General features: G+C 43.9%; 2 pseudogenes; both read left to right on the top strand.

Annotated features, from left to right (window-relative positions):
• The first annotated feature begins 403 nt into the window (after nucleotides 1-403).
• On the top strand, nucleotides 404-2,214 carry LOC101704830 (histone deacetylase 2 pseudogene; annotated as a pseudogene).
• A 1,800-nt stretch (nucleotides 2,215-4,014) lies between these two features.
• Nucleotides 4,015-6,556, top strand: LOC101704474 (cryptochrome-1 pseudogene; annotated as a pseudogene).
• Nucleotides 6,557-11,293: the final 4,737 nt, after the last annotated feature.

Here is an 11,293-nt window from a genome sequence, read left to right as displayed (position 1 = left end):
TTGCAATCATGTTCCAGCAGATAACAGTAAAGTGTCTCATTCCAACAGGGCTAATAGCTCCCTTCCTGCTTCCACTTCCTAAGATGGCATCGCTTTGGAACTGGAAAGACCTTGTTGATCTCATAGCATCTAAAATATCTTGTACTGGGCCAGGGATTTAGCTCACTGGTTCCACCGCCTGTCCTGCAGGCGCAAGGACCGGAGTTCGATCCCCAGTACCATAAATAAATAAATAAATAAATAAATAAATAAATAAAAATAAATAGGCCCCTCCTCCGCTAGCGTCAGGAGTCGGCACCGCCACCCGGGTTCGCGCTCTCGGCCCGGCGGGTCGGTTTTGCGTCCCGCTCTCTGCCCTTGGCGCACGGCCTGCCCCCCCTGCGCGGCCCTCCACCCCGCAGCCCTCTCTTCGTGCCGAGCCGGCGGTAGCAGTAGCAACAGCAGCAGCCGGGAGGCAGCGGCCGGGCCCCTGGCCTACAGTCAGGGAGGTGGCAAGAAGAAAGTCTGCTACTATTACGACGGTGATATTGGAAATTATTACTGTGAACAAGGTCATCCCATGAAACCTCATAGAATCCGCATGACTCATAACTTGCTGTTAAATTATGGTTTATACAGAAAAATGGAAATATATAGGCCTCACAAAGCCACTGCTGAAGAAATGACGAAGTACCATAGTGATGAGTATATCAAATGTCTACGGTCCATACGACCACATAACATGTCTGAGTACAGTAAGCAGATGCAGAGGTTTAATGTTGGGGAAGATTGTCCAGTGTTCGATGGACTCTGAATTTTGTCAGCTCTCCACTGGTGGCTCAGTTGCTGGGGCTGTGAAGTTAAATCGGCAGCAGACTGATATGGCTGTTAAGTGGGCTGGCGGATTACATCACGCAAAAAAATCAGAAGCTTCAGGATTCTGTTATGTTAATGATATTGTGCTTGCCATCCTGAATTACTAAAGTATCATCAGAGAGTCTTGCATATTGATATAGATATCCATCATGGTGATGGTGTTGAAGCTTTTTATACAACAGATCGAGTAATGACCGTTTCAGTCCATAAATATGGGGAGTACTTTCCTGGCACAGGAGACTTGAGGGACATTGGTGCTGGGAAAGGCAAATACTATGCTGTCAATTTTCCAGTGAGAGATGGTATAGGTGATGAGTCTTATGGGCGGATATTTAAACCTATTATCTCAAAGGTAATGGAGATGTATCAGCCCAGTGCGGTGGTTTTGCAGTGTGGTGCAGACTCTCTCTCTATCTGGTGATAGGCTTGGTTGCTTCAGTCTCACAGTCAAAGGTCATGCTAAGTGTGTAGAAGTTGTAAAAACTTTTAACTTGCCGTTACTGATGCTTGGGGGCGGTGGATACACAATCCACAATGTTGCTCGCTGTTGGACCTACGGGACTGCAGCAGCTCTTGATTGTGAGATCCCTATCGAGTTGCCATATAATGATTATTTTGAATATTTTGGACCGGACTTCAAACTGCATATTAGCCCATCAAACATGACAAATCAGAACACTCCAGAATATATGGAAAAGATAAAGCAGCGTTGATTTGAAAATTTACGCATGTTACCTCATGCACCTGGTGTCCAGATGCAAGCTCTACCGGAAGATGCTGTTCATGAGGACAGTGGCCATGAAAATGGAGAAGACCCCGACAAGAGGATTTCTATTCGAGCATCAGACAAGCGGATAGCTTGTGATGAAGAATTCTCAGATTCTGAGGATGAAGGGGAAGGTCGTAGAAATGTGGCTGATCATAAAAAAGGAGCAAAGAAAGCTAGAATTGAGGAAGACAAGAAGGAAACAGAAGACAAGCAGATATAAAGGAAGAAGATAAATCCAAGGACAATAGTGGTGAAAAAACAGATACCAAAGGAGCCAAATCAGAACTACTCAGCAAGCCTTGAATTGGAAGGTCTTCCCAATTTTAGAAAATCATTAAAAATCGAGGAAACATTGGGACAAAAACTTTTCTTTTTGAAGACTTGGAGTTTCATTTTATACTACTTTGGCATGGACTGTGTTTATTTTCAAAATGGCTTTTTGTTTTGTTTTTCTTGGCAAGTTTTATTGTGAGTTTTTCTAATTATGAAGCAAAATTTCTTTTCTCCACTATGCTTTATGTGATAGTATTTAAAACTGATGTGAGTTATTATGTCAAAAGCTGATCTATTAAAGTAATTGGCCTTTCTGAGTGATTTTTCCATCTTTTGTAATTATCTTTATTAAAAAATTGTACTTGGAAAAAAATAAAATAAAATATCTTGTACTTCTAAACAAAGAGCTGCTTTTTCACCTGATACACAAAGCATCTTTTAAAAAATATATTAATAAAATAAATAAATTAAAAAATTAAAAAATATATATATTAATGTTTGCACCTTGGCTATATTTAGTATTTCATATTGCAGTTCATATGTTCAGCTACTTGTTTACTGATACAGACTAGAATTGTTACATTCCAAACTTAAACCTGCAATTCCTTTCACTTAGCACCAATCACTGTACATTAACTAATATCCAATTCCATTAGTAATGCACAAAAAATGTGGGTGGGTGGAAATTAAAGAGTATTATGTAATAGTTAATTTGTTAGATTCTTATGCCAGTTAATTATCGCCTTAGAAATTTCATCATTATGAAATAAGCTATTATTAAATTCTAATGACTTGTTACTTCATATTATTTTAAGATATGCATCTATCAGGAAGGAAAAATAATTTGGATCAGAAAATGGGAAGCTATTATAAAATTAACTGGGTCATTGAAGAACTTTTTTGAGGAAATAAGGTGGGAGAGGAAATAAATTTCCACAGCTGCTATTCAGCCAAATGTATCACAGATCCATTAATAATTAAGCAGAACAGAACATGAATTTACCTTCCACTTCATGTAAACAAAGAAGTAAAAATTCAAAAGCTGGCTGGGAAAGGAGAAGATGAACAATCTTTTAATTAATTAAATACAGACAGTCTCCAACTCATGTTCCTGTAATAAAATGCCTAATACTGGGTACTTTATAAAGAAAATAGGTTTATTTGCCCGACAATTCTGGTGGCTGGACGGTCCAAACGGCATGGCATTGGGGTCTTAGCAAGGGTCCCATTTGCATCAAAACATGGAGAATTGGGCATGATGGTGCACACCTGTAATATCAGCTACTTGGTAGGCTGAGACAGGAGGATTGTAAATTTCAAAGTCAGACTGGGCAATTTAATGAGACCCTGTCTCAAAAAAATGAAATTAAAATAAGAGCTTGGGGTGTAGCTCAGTGGCAGAGCACTTACCAAGCATGTGCAAGGCTCTGAAAGCTCCCTTTCAAAACAAAACAAAAGCCATGATGGAGGAGCAGGAAGGGAACTGGCTTCATGCAGAAGGATCAAATGCATTCATGAGAACTACTGCAGTCACACAAGACTGACCCACCCACAGAGGCGGCACTAGTCCATCATGTGGGCAGAACACCCATGGCCTAATTACTTCCCCTGGACCCCGCCTCTTAAGGTTTCCATCACCTCGATGCACCACACTGGGAACCAGGTTTCCAGTGCAGGAGCCTGTGGGGAACAAACCACATCTGTAGCAGATGTGCAGCACTGAGATACATTATTTGAAAATGAGAAGGTGAAGGCTGCATCCACAATAGAAGATCTAATCTGATGTATATCCAAAGAAGCTCAAAGCAGGGTCCCAGATATTTATACATCCATGTTTACAGCAGCATTACTCACAATAACCAAGAGGTGGGACCAATCTAAATACCCAGTGATGGAGTAATGGATAAACAAAATGGGGTCCCCCCGATACCATGGGATATTCTTCAGTCTTAAAAAGTAGGAAGTCCTTGGGGCCGGGGATTTAGCTGGGGCCAGGGATTTAGCTCAGTGGTGCCGCAGCCTGCCTCACAAGTGCAAGGTCCTGAGTTCAATCCCCCGTATCAAAAAAAAAAAAAAAAAAAAAAAAGGAGGACGTCCTCCTACCTGCTACACCATGGATGAACTTTGGGAACATTATGGTAAGTGAAATAAACCAGTTGCACAAAACCAAATACTGTACGGGTGCACGTGTGAAGTGTGTAGTCTATCCATAGAGACAAAGTAGCATGGTAGTTGCTAGGTGCTGTGGTTGGAATGCGATCCCCAAAATTTCATGTGTTGAAACCTTAACTCTCAAGTTCACAGGTGAGTGCGTTTTGGAGGTGGGGCCTTTCCGAACTCATTAGGATGCACGAGGTCACCAGGATGGGGCCCCGATGGTATCAGTAGCTTTATAAGAGGAAGTGAAACCCTTGCTAGCAGTCTGATTTTATCGCCATATGATGCCCTTTATCTTCAGATGCAGGAGAAAACCTCTCAGCAGTGCCAGAGCCAGAGCCTCGCTCCTCTCTTCCAACTTCTCTTTTTCGGTACCGGGGATTGAACTCGGGTCTTTGCGCTTGCGCAGCAGGCGGCGAAACCACTGAGCTAAATCCCCGGCCTCTTCCAACTTCTCAACCTCTGCTCTTTATGAATTACCCAGTGTGTGGTATTCAGTTATTGCAAGAGAAAATGGACTAAGACACCAGGGACTAGGGAAGGGTGGGTGAGAGGAAGAGGAGCTGTTGTGTAATGAGTATAAAATTTCCGTTTCTGGATATTGGTTGTATAACAATATGAATATACTTAACACTACTGAATTACAAAAATATTAAGATCTGCTTTGAGAAAGAAATATTGACGCTGCAGGCAGAGTCTGTGAAAACAACAAAAGCAAACATTGGCACACAATATGCGTGATTCAATTTTTAGCAAGGCAATGATTAGCGTTCCAGAAAAAAAATATTCACCATTCTGATAATGTATGGAAGAACAGTCTCGCAGAATATAGAGGCAAGGGACTCACACATTATTAGGGGTGAACACGTTTAAAAGGCATTTCAATGATGATATGTTTGATTAATGGAATCATCTCATATAAGACAAGAAATACTAAATGTTTCTCAACGATTCGCGCCACAAAGACTACTTATAGTTTAAAAGTCAGTTGTGGGGGATTTAGCTCAGTGGTTCTGCCGCCTGCTTCGCAAACGCAAGGTCCCTAGTTCGATCCCTGGTACAAAAAAAAAGTTAAGGACGCGGTGGCGGCGGGGTCTGGGACGAGCGCCCCCGCGCGGTGAAGGGGTGCACGGGGCCCAGCGCTATCTGCTGCGCCTACATCCTCTACCTTTGGTTCTCTGGTTCCTCCAACGTGGGCAGCAGCAGGCGGCGGATTCTTCTGCTATTTTTCTTCCTACGTCCAAGTCTTCTTTTTTTAATTTTTGCTTCAGTGTCTTGAGGATCTTGATCCCAATCTATGAAAATTCTATTCTCTCCCGTTTGTGATTCGTAGACAATAAGCAGATGTGTTTCCCTGGCTTTTCAGGAGTGGGATATTACTAAACTTTCTGTTGAGTGCGATTCTGAACCCTTTGGGCTGGAATTGGATGCAGCTATTAAGGAACTGACTGCTGAAACTGGAGTAGGAGTCATTGTACGAACTACACATACATTATGTGCAGCTCCCCTCCCCTGTCTTTTATGGGCAACTCTTATGGAGTGAAGTTTTCTATACAGCAGCAACAAATAATCCACACTTTGATAAAATAGAAGGAAACCTATCTGTGTTCAGATTCCCTGGGGTAAGAATCCCAAGGCTTTAGCCAAGTGGGCCAAAAGCCTGGCGCTTTCCATGGATTGTGGCCATCATGACTCAGTTTCCTCAGGAGGGTTGGAGTCACCACAGCCAGACATGCAGTCTCGTGCTTCCTGACCCGAGGGGACCTGTGGCTTAGTTGAGAAACAGGAATGAAGGTATTTGAAGAAGTACTGCTTGATAAAGATCAAAACATAGATGTTGGAAGTTGGATGTGGCTGTCTTGTAGTTCCTTGTTCCAACAGTTTTTTCACTGCCATTTCCCTGCTGTCTTTAGTAGGAGAACCGATCTCAATGGAGACTATGTCAGGCATTATCTGCCTGTCCTAAGAGGCTTCTCTGCAAAATATATCTGTGATTCCTGGAATGTACTGGAAGGCATCCAAAAAATAGCAAGGTGTTTGATAGGTGAACCAGGTGTTTGATAGGTGAACCAGCAGCCAAAATATTGAAAGAATGAAGCAGATCTTCCAGCAGCTTTCACCATACAGAAGGTGAGATCCTCTTGCATCAGTCCCTTCCAATGCTAAAGGGAAGGGAGGGCTAATGGTGTACACACCCAGAGAAGAAATCCCAGCTGGTGGCAGCAGTGGAAGCTGCTCTCAAGGGAGCGGCATCCAATATCTTACTCTGTGCTCACGGAGACTGTGAGTGGGCTCACCTGTTGAAGCATGGACAGAGCTCCGTGGGCCCCCAGCTTGGTAGTGAAAAGTGGCCCAGTCAGGTGGAGGACAAACAGAGCACCTGTCCCAAGATCCAGTAGCAGAGCACTAACTAACTTGAGAATATATGCAGAAGGAATTTTGTTGCAGCTGAAATTGATGGGAGATTCAGTCGATTTCAATTAAATTATTTAGAAATGTTCTTCATTGATGGAAAGCATTTACATTTTGAATGCATTCCTTCTAATGACACTTCCGTGGTTTGTAACTTTTTAATGAATTTTACAGAGGACAAGTGGTAATTTGTACATAAAGAACTTGGTAAAAGAATTTGCTTAATGTAAATATAGTCACAATTATCATAGACCCATCAATGTATTTTTTTTTCTGGTACTGGGGATTGAACTCAGGACCTTGAGCTTGTGAGGCAGGCGCGCTGCCACTGAGCTAAATCCCTGGCATTCATCAATGTATTTTTGATAATTTTCCACATATGGCAAAAGTTTTTGTTTTTTTGGTACCAGGGATCAAACTCGGGACCTTGCACTTGCAAGGCAGGTGGCAGAACCACTGAGCTAAATCCCCAGCCCATATGGCAAAAGTTTAAGTTGCAAAGTGATATTCTGATAGAAAAATGCAAACGTTTTGAGAGTCCATGTGGGAAAATAGAAGGTTTTTATACTTTCTTAAAAGATTTTGTTAAAATTTTGGGAAAAATGTTCCTGACAACTATGTTTGGTCTCACTTTGCACTCTTTCATAATAATGTTTTAGAAAATATACATGATCAGAATTAGTAGGTGTAGCCTCTGTTAACACTGTTTTTTGGGGGGATACCAGGGATCGAACTCAGGACCTTACGCTTGCGAGGCAGGTGGCGGAACCACTGAGCTAAATCCCTGGCCCAACACAGTGTGTTTTAAAGTCTCATGTATGACTGAGCTGTGGAAAGACCATGTGTTAAGTTCTCCTTGTCTCCCTGTGTCTGTTCATTTACAGCTAAAGTGACTTCGTTATTAATGTATATGCAAATACTGAAAAAAGATCTGTTAAAAATTATTGCCAGAGTAGTATGGTTTGGCTCTGGAATGTGCCCCCCAAAAGCACCTGATCCCAATGTAGCAAGATTCAGAGGTGAGATGATCAGACCATGAGGCCTCCAACTCCCTTAATAGATCAATCCATTGACAGATTCGTGATTTGATGATGTTATTGGAAGGTAATAGAAATAGGAAGTGGAGCCCGATGGAAGGAAATGGGTCATGGAAGTGTGCTCTTGGGAACTGTATCTTCTCCCCAGTCCCTTCCTCTCTGGCCCTCTCACCATTTCTGCTTCCTTTCCACCCTGAGGTGAGCAACTTTCCTCTGCCACATCCTTCCACCATGAAGTTTCTGCCTCACCACGTTTAAAAATAGTCCCATAAGGTGGGCATAGTGGTGTACGCCTGTAATATCAGCACTCAAGAGGCTGAGGCAGGAGGATCGCTGCAAGTTCCAGGCCAGCCTGGGCTACACAGTGAGTTCAAGGCTAGTCTGAACTACATAATGAGACCCTGTCTCAAAAACAAAAAAAGGGCCGGGGATTTAGCTCAGTGATTCCGCCGCCTACCTCGAAAGCGCAAGGTCCCGAGTTAAATCCCCAGTACCAAAAAAATTAAAAATTACCATAATGACTACAAAAAAATAGTTTCAGTGTCTCCAACCTGTTAAGTAATTACTTAATTACTTAGTTTTAATTACTAGCTAGTGATTACCGAAAAAAGAATCTCTGGGTTCCTGGGGAGCTTGGGGATTGCTGTGTAGGACTCAGAAGATGCCAGGTCCCACCAAAATTCCTAACATCAAATCAGGTATTTAGGAGGCCACTTGTTTGGACTGAGCTACTGCACTAGGTCCAACCGGCCAAATCTAAGTGGGATCACTCATGCTGAAGGTGCACGCTACTGAGTGGAAATTAAATTGCTTATCTGACAGAGAGAGAGAGAGAGAGAGAGAGAGAGAGAGAGAGAGAGAGAGAAAAGCTGAATCTCCAAACACATCATTTTAGCCAGCATGAGAGGCTATTTTAACCTTTATAAGAAAAGTTATTTTGAGAGGCTGAGGCAGGAGGATCACAAGTTCAAGCCCAGCCTGGGCAACTTAGTGACTTAGTGAGGCCCTGCCTCAAAGTCAAAAATGGCTGGAGATGTAGCTCAGTGTGAAGGCCCTGGGTTCAATCCCCGAAACCACAGTTGATAATAATACATTTGAAGTGACTGCCCTGCCTTTTTGTCCTCTGTCAGTGCTTCTGTCTATAAAGCCAGCCTCCCTAGTCAGCTCATAGGAACCCTCATTCTGTTTTGTGGAATCAACTGTGAACAATTTCAGAATGGCAAACAGACAGTTAAGATCTTTAAATTGGGCCTGGGATGTAGCTCAGCAGTGCAGCGCCTGCCTGGCAAGTGGGAGGCCCTGAGTTTGATTCCTAGTAACTCCCAAAAATCTTCAAATTAAGTTTATAGCAAACTTTGTCTTTTGACATCAGTAATGGTCACTGGGCCCACACTGGCTTGGTGTGTTAGGCCTAATGCTAGGGATCTGGGCAGGGCTCTTGCATCTGCAGAGGGCTATAGGATGAACCCAGGGATTACGTTAGCACTACCTTCTGTAATTATTACCGTCTGTAATGGGGAGCTTCCTACCTAGTTCTTGACTCAGTCTCCAAAAGTGCCTGAAGGTTATCAGAGTCACAATCACACACACACACACACACACACACCCCTGGCTGTCTGTTCTGGCTATCTCTAAAGCTCAGCCCCTGACATTATGAACCGCTATAGGGACTTCCAACTCCTCCACCTTCCAGAGAAGCTTCAGAAAAACCCAGCCTTCTTCTTCCTGGTTGGACACCATGCTCCAAAAACCCAGCTTCTCCATTTCCCCAAATCTGGGCAGGAACCGGAGTAGCAAGAATTTAAATGCAAAATAGGTTGTGGGAAGTGAGGCTTCCCCGGAAGGGTGGAGACCTGGCCAGATGAGGGGAAGAAGGTGCAAGTCTGTGAGGGCCCACGGTGTCTGGGTGTCTCCTGTCAGAGAGGAATTGCACCAGCCAGTGAAACAGGCCAGGGAGACTTTCTTTAGGACTGTCACCATAGGGGGTGAGAAACTAAACTCAACTGCATTGAAATGAAAGAAAGGCAGGAGGATTTTTAAGCCCCGGATGAGCTAGTGGACCAGTCCCAGCAGACAAGAAGAACTGGTCAACAGGCTGTGTGCGCACATGGAGTTATTCATGAGATTGCAAAAGTTTACCTCTTTGATTCAGCCAACTGTGTTTGGTCACTGTCACTTACCGAACTCAGGCCTACCCTCCACAGAGCTCGGGAAATGGGGCACTAACTCTCTTCACGACTGACTTCACGGACATGGCTCCCAGGTCACTGAGAAAGACATCCCAAGGTTGAAACCTGGCCAGCAGAGGATTCACCTCCATCTCAAAGGAGTGTAATCTTTTTTATTGTTTGAGTTTTTGAGACAGGGTCTCACTATACAGTTCAGGCTGGCCTTGAACTCACTATGGAGCCCAGGCTGGCCTCAAACTCACAGCAACCCTTCTGCCTCAGCCTCCTCAGTGCTGGGGTCACAAGTGTGTGCCACCATACCTGGCTAGGAGTGCAAATTTTCTAAAGTAAGTGCTTGTCTTAATTTGTTTTTCTATTGCTACAATCCAAAAATACCACAATCCAGGAAATTTATAAAGACTAGAGGTTAACTTAGCACATGGTTCTGGAGGCTGAGAAGTCCAAAAGCGTGGTGCTGGCATCTGGTGGGGGCCTTCTTGCATCGTAAGATGGCGGAGGGATCACGTGGCAAGGCCGAGCAGTTGTACTAGCTCTTCTCTCCTCCCTCTTCTTCTCCCTCTTTCTCTCCTTCATTTCCTCCTTATCATCATCCTTCTTCTCCTTTTTCTTCTCCTTTTCTCCTTTTCCTCTTCCTCCTCCCGCTTCTCCTTCTCCTTCTTCTCCTTCTCCTCCTCCTCCTTCTCCTTCTCATAAAACCACCCTGATGTCCTCCTTTAACCCTAATGACCTCCCAAAGGCCGCACTCACAAAATCTGTTCTCATATGAATTTGGGGATTAAGTTTCCACCACACTGAACTTTTAGGAGACATTCAAATCATAGTAATGCTCCAAGAAATTAGAGGTCAGAGGCCTAGAGTAGGAAGTTTTATTTTGAGGCAGGGTCTCACTAAGTCACTAAGTTACCCAGGCTGGCCTTGAACTTGTGATCCTCCTGCCTCATGCTCTTAAAATAACTTTTGTTATAAAGGTTAAAATGGTCTGTCATGCTGGCTAAAATGATGTATTTGGAGATTCGGCTATCCTCTCCATTCTCTCCTCCTCTCTTTCCTTCTCTCTGATTCTCTCCTCTCTATTTCTCTTAATGCCTCTCTGTTGATTGGCTCCTTTGTACATTCACTCATTTATTCATTCATTCATTGTCACAAATATCCCTGGAGGCCCCCGGGATATCACAGCCTGATGGAGAGCACAGACACCCGCCCAGACTACTTTGATGGGGCTGGGAGACAGGGAGGTGTCTGAGGTTGAGGAGGGTAGCTGAGTGCGGACAGTGGGGTCAGAGAAGGCTGTGGGAAAGGACAGTGCCTGTGTCTGAGGGTCGGACACATGGCCCCAGGATAGGAAACTGTGCCTGAGTGTTGGGGAGGTGTGTGTTTGGGCCGGGGGAAAGGAAATCAAGAGGCCAGATGTGGGGAGGAGGATAGGGAGAGACCAGCAAAACACAAATCCCGTCAAAAGTAAAGGTTATAGGACCTTAACCCATCCTCAGGGCCAGGCCCCAAGACCCCTCTCCTTCAGGACCCAGGACTCATCTGGGGCCAATTGAGATTACCTCAAGAAACCAGCCTACAAAAGGGAGGGTGGGGTGAGGAATCCTGAC

This window comes from Heterocephalus glaber, unplaced genomic scaffold, assembly GCF_053883595.1.
Source record: "Heterocephalus glaber isolate CG9 unplaced genomic scaffold, H.glaber_assembly_v1.0 deba00001744, whole genome shotgun sequence".
In the NCBI taxonomy this organism is placed as follows: domain Eukaryota; kingdom Metazoa; phylum Chordata; class Mammalia; order Rodentia; family Bathyergidae; genus Heterocephalus; species Heterocephalus glaber.
The sequence above is the reverse complement of the archived record's forward strand: the minus strand, read 5'-3'. Positions and strand labels throughout refer to the sequence as shown.